This window comes from Pseudophryne corroboree, unplaced genomic scaffold (genome assembly GCF_028390025.1).
Source record: "Pseudophryne corroboree isolate aPseCor3 unplaced genomic scaffold, aPseCor3.hap2 scaffold_271, whole genome shotgun sequence".
Taxonomy (NCBI): domain Eukaryota; kingdom Metazoa; phylum Chordata; class Amphibia; order Anura; family Myobatrachidae; genus Pseudophryne; species Pseudophryne corroboree.
The window spans coordinates 866,795-875,249 of record NW_026969372.1 but is presented as its reverse complement, the minus strand read 5'-3'; the positions used below and the strand labels follow the sequence as shown (position 1 = coordinate 875,249).

The following is an 8,455-nucleotide window of genomic DNA, read 5'->3' as shown; positions in this document are numbered from 1 at the left end:
CATTAAGAACCATGGGGTATAGACGGGATCCACAAGAGACATGGGCACTTTAAGACTTTCAAAGGGTGTGAACTGGCTCCTCCCTCTATGCCCCTCCTCCAGACTCCAGTTATAGGAACTGTGCCCAGGGAGACGGACATTTCGAGGAAAGGATTTATTGTTAAACTAAGGTGAGCATCTTACCAGCTCACACCTTAAGCATGCCGCAGAACGTGGCATTCAACAGAACACAAGCCAACGGCATGAACAATTGCAGCAAAAAGCTGACCAGAACCATAACATAACATGTGTATAACCACAAGTAATAACTGCAGACACAGTATGGACTGGGACGGGTGCCCAGCATCCTCTACGGACTAAGAGAAAAGGATTTACCAGTAGGTATTAAAATCCTATTTTCTCATACGACCTAGAGGATGCTGGGGTCACATTAAGAACCATGGGGTTATACCAAAGCTCTTGAACGGGTGGGAGAGTGCGTACGACTCTGCAGCACCGAATTACCCAACTTGAGGTTATCATCAGCCAAGGTATCAAACTTGTAAAACTTAGCAAAAGTGTTTACTAAATAGCTGCTCGGCAAAGTTGCAATGCCGAGACTCCCCGACCAGCTGCCCAGGATGAACCCACCTTTCTAGTAGAATGGGTCTTCACCTAATTCAGTAATGGCAATCCTGCCATGGAATGAGCATGCTGAATCTTACCACAGATCCAGCGCATAATGGTCTACATGGAAGCAGGACACCCAATCCTGTTGGGAGCATACAGGACAAACAGAGCCTCTGTTTTCCTAATCTGAACCGTTCTGGTGACATAAATTTTCAAAGTTCTGACCACAGCCAGAGACTTTGACTCAACGAAGGTGTCAGTGGCCAAAGGCACCATGTGGAAAGATGAACCACCTTCGGCAGAAATTGTTGACGTGTCCTCAATTCTGCTCTATCTTCATGAAAGATCAAATAAAGGCTCTTGTGATACTGCATGGTTTGTACTGTTTTCCATGTGCTCCCAGATCTTTCAAGCAAGTAGCATGGTCAAGAAAGTTCTGTTTGAAAAGAAACAACATTTACTGTCATTGTTATAGAATTTGGGAGAAAAAACAAGAAGAAATCTGCACTGTTGACGCACTGGACAGAATGAATGAATCATAAAATATAACCTTTATTAAGTATGTATTAAAATTGGATAAATATTAATATTATTATCCCAAACTGCAGTGAAACATAAATGTTAAAATCACAGAACTAACATACATGTGCATAAGAAGAATAAAGAGATGTGAAAAAAAGGTTTAAAAAGCGTGTCCGTGTGTGATTATTTTTGAAGGCACAACCCTGGCGGGGTTGTTTATATAGATATATATGTTGCTAATAATCACTTTCTAGCGTAATGTTATTAAATAGCTGTTAGTATCTATGTCGTCAGGTACCACTGGGTCGTATCCTATATACTCCCTTCACTCAATAGGGGTTACCTCCCGGGAAGCCATCCCCATTGGCGAATTTGTGGGGGTGATTGAGTATAACCGGTAAGCTAACCTCCAATTTGTGGGGTGCTTAGGTAGATGGGGATCACTTATTTCTCTGTGTCCCCTAAGACTATATTCCTAAATTCAATACCACAGGGGGATAGCTTTCTATATCGGATAAGGAATCACTTGATAGGGAAATCTCTATGGATCATGGAAAGATCATATTTATTAATATCCAAACTAAAAAAATGATGAATAGCTTTAATTTAGCTGTTTAGATATAGTTAATTGGCGAGATATACCAACAGGTGCGGTTGCCTTAAGGAATATGGCAATTCCAATATAAATAGCAGCCCTCCTTCATATAATCAGCCAGATCTTATTAAATCTGGTCCAGATATAGCCGTTCAGATATACTTAATTGACAACATATATCAATCGGTGGGGTTGCCTTAAGGAATATAGCAATTCCAATTCTCATATAAATAGCAACCTTCCTTCATATATTCAGCCAGATCTTATTTAATCTGATCTAGGCGTAGGCAATAATGCTTTCCTTAGAGGTATAGCCACCTCAATTCTTATTAAGAAGCAAAGTGTCTGTCATAATGGTTTATCCAATTCATCTAAGAAATAATATATTCCATGTGTCAGAGATTCATTACTCTCTATTTACACTGTTAAAGAGTTAATTCTTATTATGTTACAGTGTAATGAAATTATCATATAGGGAGATGTGGCAATTCCATGTGCTATATATATAATAACCCTTAGTGGTCCAGATTCCACAATGAGGAATTTTCTTATAAACCGCTGAAACACACAGCTGTTTGACTGACTTCCAAATATATCTATCTCACTTTGTAACAGTCTTATGATAGAGAAACTGTTACATATTCGGTCACTTAGTTATCTAAAGGTAAACAGACTCAGTGTGAGGGTAATATAATATATCAAATGCGCTGTCAATAATCGTGGTAACTGGTGTAATAATGTGGTATATTGAGTATGCTAGTAAGGCATATAACTGCTCTCCAGCCTTTAAGTGTTACCAATCAATTTGTTACACTGTAAAGGATTTATGGTGTCCTGTTAGGACATGCAGCTGCTAGGCTGACTCAAAGATTTATCCATTTGTAACAATTATGTAACAGTTATATACATGTTACTGGTATTACATAGAAATAGTATGACACAGGCCAGCAGTCCCATGTGTCTAGATTCCACAATAGGAGATTTTCTTTGTCTTATAAACTGCTGGAACACACAGCTGCTAGACTGACTTCAAATATATATATTACTTTGTAACAGTCTTATAGTAAAGAGACTGTTACACACTGTCATTTAGTTATCTCAAGGTTAGCAGATTCTATGTGAGGATAGTGTTCTGTTAGAACATGCAGCTGCTAGGCTGACTCATAGAAAATGTATCCATTTGTAACAAATGCCACATACAGCATTAAATTAATATCTATAGCAGCCCATGTGACATCTCTACTCTTATCATAATTGTCTGGTTATTGCCAATCTGGACAGCAGGAGTGATATATATTCACTAGTCCCAATATCCCATCATATAAATATACCCACACTGATATACTTTCTTATCAAGAGTTATTAGTAGCTATCTGTATGCACTTTAGACATTGTAATTGCTAAGTGACATCATATCTAGTGTATTCCTTTCTTATAGCTCAGCTTCTATTCCCTATTAGTGGAGACTAACAGCTAACATCATAATCATATATTTTTGTTTTATAACATTTCACATGAGTCAAATACACGCGGACACGCCGTGCCCTACACATGTGTTTCACTGCATCTATGGCAACTTACATTAAAGCTAACAAGAAAGCACACTCGTTCTGTCTTTAAACTGATAAAAGAAACCCCAATAATATGGGGCATGCAAAAATTGAGATAAAACTCAGTTTTGCTCCTCTCCACGGAAATCTTTAATAAAAGGCGAAATATTTGTTAGTTCTGAAGAGAAACCAGAGCATGACCAAGATTCCACCTGTCGCCTGAGTGCCATGCCAGCAGTTCTCATTGAGCTCAAAGTGAGCACCCAATTTGAAAGAAAGAAAGCAGATTTCTCACCAGGCTTCCCCTAGCTATAAACATGGTTTGTACTCTTTTCCATGTGTTCCCAGATCTTTCAAGCAATTAGTATAGTCAAGAAAGTTCTGTTTGAAAAGAAACAAACATTTACTGTCATTTCTATGCAAATGAGCTTACATTAAAGCACACTCGTTCTATCTTTAAACAGATAAAATAAAACCCCAATAAGATGGGGCATGCAAAATTTGAGATAAAACTCAGTTTTGCTCCTCTCCACGGAAATCTTTAGTAAAAGGCGAAAGATTTGTTCGTTCTGAAGAGAAACCAGAGCATGACCAAGATTCCACCTGTCGCCTGAGTGCCATGCCAGCAGTCCTCATTCAGCTCAAAGTGAGCACCCAATTTGAAAGAAAGAAAGCAGATTTCTCACCAGGCTTCCCCTTGCTATAAGCATGGTTTGTACTCTTTTCCATGTGCTCCCAGATCTTTCAAGCAAGTAGCATGGTCAAGAAAGTTCTGTTTGAAAAGAAACAGACATTTACTATCATTGTTATACAAATAAACTTACATTAAAGCCAACAAGAAAGCACACTCGTTCTGTCTTTAAACTGATAAAAGAAACCCCAATAATATGGGGCATGCAAAAATTGAGATAAAACTCAGTTTTGCTCCTCTCCACGGAAATCTTTAATAAAAGGCGAAAGATTTGTTCATTCTGAAGAGAAACCAGAGCATGACCAAGATTCCACCTGTCGCCTGAGTGCCATGCCAGCAGTCCTCATTCAGATCAAAGTGAGCGCCCAATTTGAAAGAAAGCAGATTTCTCACCTGGCTTCTCCTTGCTATAAGCATGGTTTGTACTGTATTCCATGTGCTCCCAGATCTTTCAAGCAAGTAGCATGGTCAAGAAAGTTCTGTTTGAAAAGAAACAAACATTTACTGTAATTTCTATGCAAATGAGCTTTCATTAAAGCACACTCATTCTATCTTTAAACCGATAAAAGAAAATCCAAAAAGATGGGGCATGCAAAAATTGAGGTAAAACTCAGTTTTGCTCCTCTCCACGGAAATCTTTAGTAAAAGGCGAAAGATTTGTTCGTTCTGAAGAGAAACCAGAGCATGACCAAGATTTTCATCTGAAAATATGTGTTCTCCCTGCAGTTGTTGTCCCCAGATGAGAGTTCCCTTGTGCTGCCTCAGTTGAATCTCCTTTACTTGACAGAGATGTGCCTGAGCAGCGGCCCTCCCCAGCCCTATCCCAAATCATACTTATTTTGCATAGGAGATACCATGGTCATGAAGATTGTTCTCCCAGGGTGAGGTTCATTCATTGCATTCTGGGTATGCTGACCCCTGTGATTTCCCCAAATGTGGGAAACTCGACTGCATTATTTGTGGTAGTGGGGGACTGTGTTTGTGCTTTCCTCTGGTCAGCTCTGGTAAAAGTCAGATTTCTTTGTCTCAGATCTTCCTCTAGCCTTGTTCTTCTTTCGAGAGTTCCCTTGTGCTGCCTCAGTTGGATCTCCTTCACTTGACAGGGGGTGCCCGAGCAGCAATCCTCCACAGCTCTAGCCCAACTCCTACTTACCTGCCAGGTGAGATACTATGATCTTCACTGTTAGGGCAATCAGGATGTGGAATTCCCTGCCAGGGAAGGTGGTAATGGCGGACTCTGTAATTGGATTTAAAAAAGGAATGGATACATTTCTGAATGAAAAAGCTATCTAAGGTTATAATACTTAAAATATCAACATGGTTAATCCGGGGGTAACATGAGTTATAGTAGCTAACTAGTCATAAAACATTATTCAGCAAGTATGTAGAATCATCACAACTTAAAACAGGTTGAACACGATGGGCAATTTGCCTCTATTCAACCTCAAAAACTATGTTACTATATGTTACTATATTACTATGTTACTGTAGTATACAGAAAACCAAAATGCAATGAACAGTGATAGTGAGCACTGATGAGGATACTAGAACTGACACTGAGCAGCAAGATGCAGCACTGGACTATTAGTAATGTACTGTAGTATGCTGAGCACCACAATGCAGCACAAGACAATGAGCAGTGATACTGAGCACTGATGAGGATACTACTGAGAACTGACACTGAGCAGGAGAGACACACTACTAGTATTACTGAGCAGCAATAAGTAACCACTGATACTGAGCACTGATATTGAGATTTCCACTGAGAGAACATAGCCACGCCCATTCCGCTCTCTCTTCAAAGCACGAGTAAAAATGGCGGCAACAAGCAGCTCTTTATATGGAATCCGAATCTCGCGAGAATCCGACAGCGGGATGATGACATTTTCCCTTGTTCAGGTTTTCCGAGTCAGGCGGGAACAACCGAGCCTGCCTCGGACCAGTGTAAACAACGTGGAGTTCGTGGGGAATTCGGTTCTCGGAGAACCGAACCCGCTCCTCTCTACCTTATACCCATCAATTTTTTTATTTTCAATCTAAGCCCCTGCAGTTTTCTGTAAGCATCTGCTTCGCTATGATGATCAACAAGTCACAAGGGCAAACACTCAGGGCTTGAGGCGTAGATCTTAGGACCAGCTGCTACAAGCATGGCAGAGGTGTCACTATCACTGGTGACACCCAGAGAGGTGGCGAGGGAGATTGTAATGCAGTGCGCGCAGATAAGCAGCGCAATGGTAAAAAGGAGGCATGGTTTCATAGGTAGGGGCGTGGCCTGGTGGCCTGAATCTACATTTTGTTGCTCCGGGTGTCCCGGGGGTTGGGGGCTGCACCCGGGGACTAGTGTGTGAGCAGTGCTGGCTCCTGCACAGTGAAAGGGCATGGCCACCCAGCATGACGCCTCCCTTCTTGACCATGCTGTAATTGCAGTCGCACTGCAGTTCAGCGTGATCATAAAAAATGGTGTAGCCTCCTGCTGGTGCAGACTGTATGTGCGCGCAGGAAGCCGCCACCATTTTTGTGATCACAGCGGCTGAATGTGATGTCATACAGCCGCTGTGACCACGCCCCCTGTGTCTCCTCCGTTGCAGACCCCATTTTGAAGCCTTGCCCCCGCACCGCTCCATCCCTGACTTGGAAATGGAGTGTTGCTGACCCACCTTTCCCCCCCCCGCCCCGATTGACAGGCAGAGGCGATCGCATTCTCTGCGGGGTGCCGCAGAAAATGCAGGCACATGCGTATGCTCTTAGCAATTTTTGCAGTTGGATCGCTTATTGTGATTGCAATCCAACCTGAATCAGGCCCTATTACCTATCACAATGCGCTGCGGGCAGTACAAAATTGGGTTAATATAGGAGAAAAACCCCCAGACCTGTGCTCCTTAACTGTACCTGGTGGCTAGTGGAGCGGCTGCCCAGTAATCAGTGTCCACGCCAGTGCGCACACGGTCCACCCCCTACGGCCACGCTCCCCTTCATCAGCGGCCTCGTGATCCGGAAGGGTGGTGTGTGTGTGACTGACCTTAGGATGAAACCGGACCCTCCGCTGCAGTGACCCAGCAACCAGGGCACGGGAGTATACAGCGCCGCTGGGAGTGATGAAGCTGCAGTAAAGATGTCTATTAGACCTAGCCTGCTGCAGCCCTTGTAGATTCTCATAAAACAAGTTCTTCTTTTCTTGTCAAAATTTATAGCTAAGAATAGGCTGCCTGAGGCAGGCCCCTGTTAAGTGGCCTGCTACTGAAGGCACCAACTACAAACTGAGCTCCCTGTTCATGGAAGCGGGGTTATAGAGGAGAATGCACTGAGCATCTTGGGAACAGTCAAAAGCTTTGAGCCGGTTGGTGCCTCAGATCAAGATCCTACTCTACACCCCAATGTGAATCCTTGTGGAGTCCAGTGTACCCCACAGAAGAAATTAATGTGTCACACCCATTGGCAGCAACCTTAGAATAGCTGCTGACGGGCACAATTGAGAAAGGAAGGGGGGGGGGGACATTTGAATCCAGCACATAAATGCAATTCAAATATGTAATTTGTACCTTCCTATTTTAAAATATAATGGATGTACCTCACCCTGTGATAACAATCTTCATGATCAAGAGATCTCATATGCAAAATAAGTATGAGTTGGGATAGGGCTGGGGAGGGTGGCTGCTCGGGCAGCCCCTCCCCCGTCAAGTTAAGGAGATTCAACTGAGGAAGCACAAGGGAACTCTCGTCTGGGGACAACAACTGCAGGGAGACCACATCTTTTCAGATGAACATGGGAGGGCGGAAGGCTGCCTAATACTGAAGCACCATCAAATATCAAACCATATGCAACATCTAGTACAAGCCTTCCTGGGGGAAGGTCTGCAGCAGACGGATTTGCATACAGTGATGTTATTCAAGCAGTGGGCCAAAGTTGGCTGGAACCCTCATCTGCATATGAAAAGAGAAAAGGGGCGTGCAGGGCATGGCGGCCTTTTGCAGTGCTTGGATGACCCCTAGTTCTCATTAAACACCCCCACCCTCCTTTGGTGTGGGGCTCATGTTGGCCATGCCCCATCCCCTGAAGCATTCAAGCTGATTTCTTGCAGCAGCTGGGCACTGTAACAGCTCCAGAGCTGTTCTGTAAGGCAAGTAAAAGGGTGTGGGCCCTGCAGCACCACCTGTAGTTTGCATTGTGCGTTGGAAGGCACAAAGTAAGCAGACGGGAGGAGAAGTCAGGATAGTGCGCAAGGGCATCCTTTTCTCTTAGTCCGTAGAGGATGCTGGGGTCACATTAAGAACCATGGGGTATAGACGGGATCCGCAAGAGACATGGGCACTTTAAGACTATCAAAGGGTGTGAACTGGCTCCTCCCTCTATGCCCCTCCTCCAGACTCCAGTTATAGGAACTGTGCCCATGGAGACGGACATTTCGAGGAAAGGATTTATTGTTAAACTAAGGTGAGCATCTTACCAGCTCACACCTTAAGCATGCCGCAGAACGTGGCATTCAACAG

The 8,455-nt window shown here is 43.3% G+C and overlaps 5 non-coding genes across 5 annotated transcripts; 1 reads left to right on the top strand and 4 right to left on the bottom strand.

Annotated features, from left to right (window-relative positions):
- Positions 1-3,358: 3,358 nt before the first annotated feature.
- On the bottom strand, positions 3,359-3,474 carry LOC135013643 (U5 spliceosomal RNA). The gene has a single exon (XR_010212295.1). It is a non-coding gene; the product is annotated as a U5 spliceosomal RNA (small nuclear RNA).
- Positions 3,475-3,749: 275 nt separating this feature from the next.
- On the bottom strand, positions 3,750-3,865 carry LOC135013623 (U5 spliceosomal RNA). Its single transcript, XR_010212275.1, has one exon. It is a non-coding gene; the product is annotated as a U5 spliceosomal RNA (small nuclear RNA).
- A 286-nt stretch (positions 3,866-4,151) lies between these two features.
- Positions 4,152-4,267, bottom strand: LOC135013634 (U5 spliceosomal RNA). The gene has a single exon (XR_010212286.1). It is a non-coding gene; the product is annotated as a U5 spliceosomal RNA (small nuclear RNA).
- A 270-nt stretch (positions 4,268-4,537) lies between these two features.
- On the bottom strand, positions 4,538-4,653 carry LOC135013632 (U5 spliceosomal RNA). The gene has a single exon (XR_010212284.1). It is a non-coding gene; the product is annotated as a U5 spliceosomal RNA (small nuclear RNA).
- Positions 4,654-4,797: 144 nt separating this feature from the next.
- On the top strand, positions 4,798-4,961 carry LOC135013528 (U1 spliceosomal RNA). The gene has a single exon (XR_010212198.1). It is a non-coding gene; the product is annotated as a U1 spliceosomal RNA (small nuclear RNA).
- Positions 4,962-8,455: the final 3,494 nt, after the last annotated feature.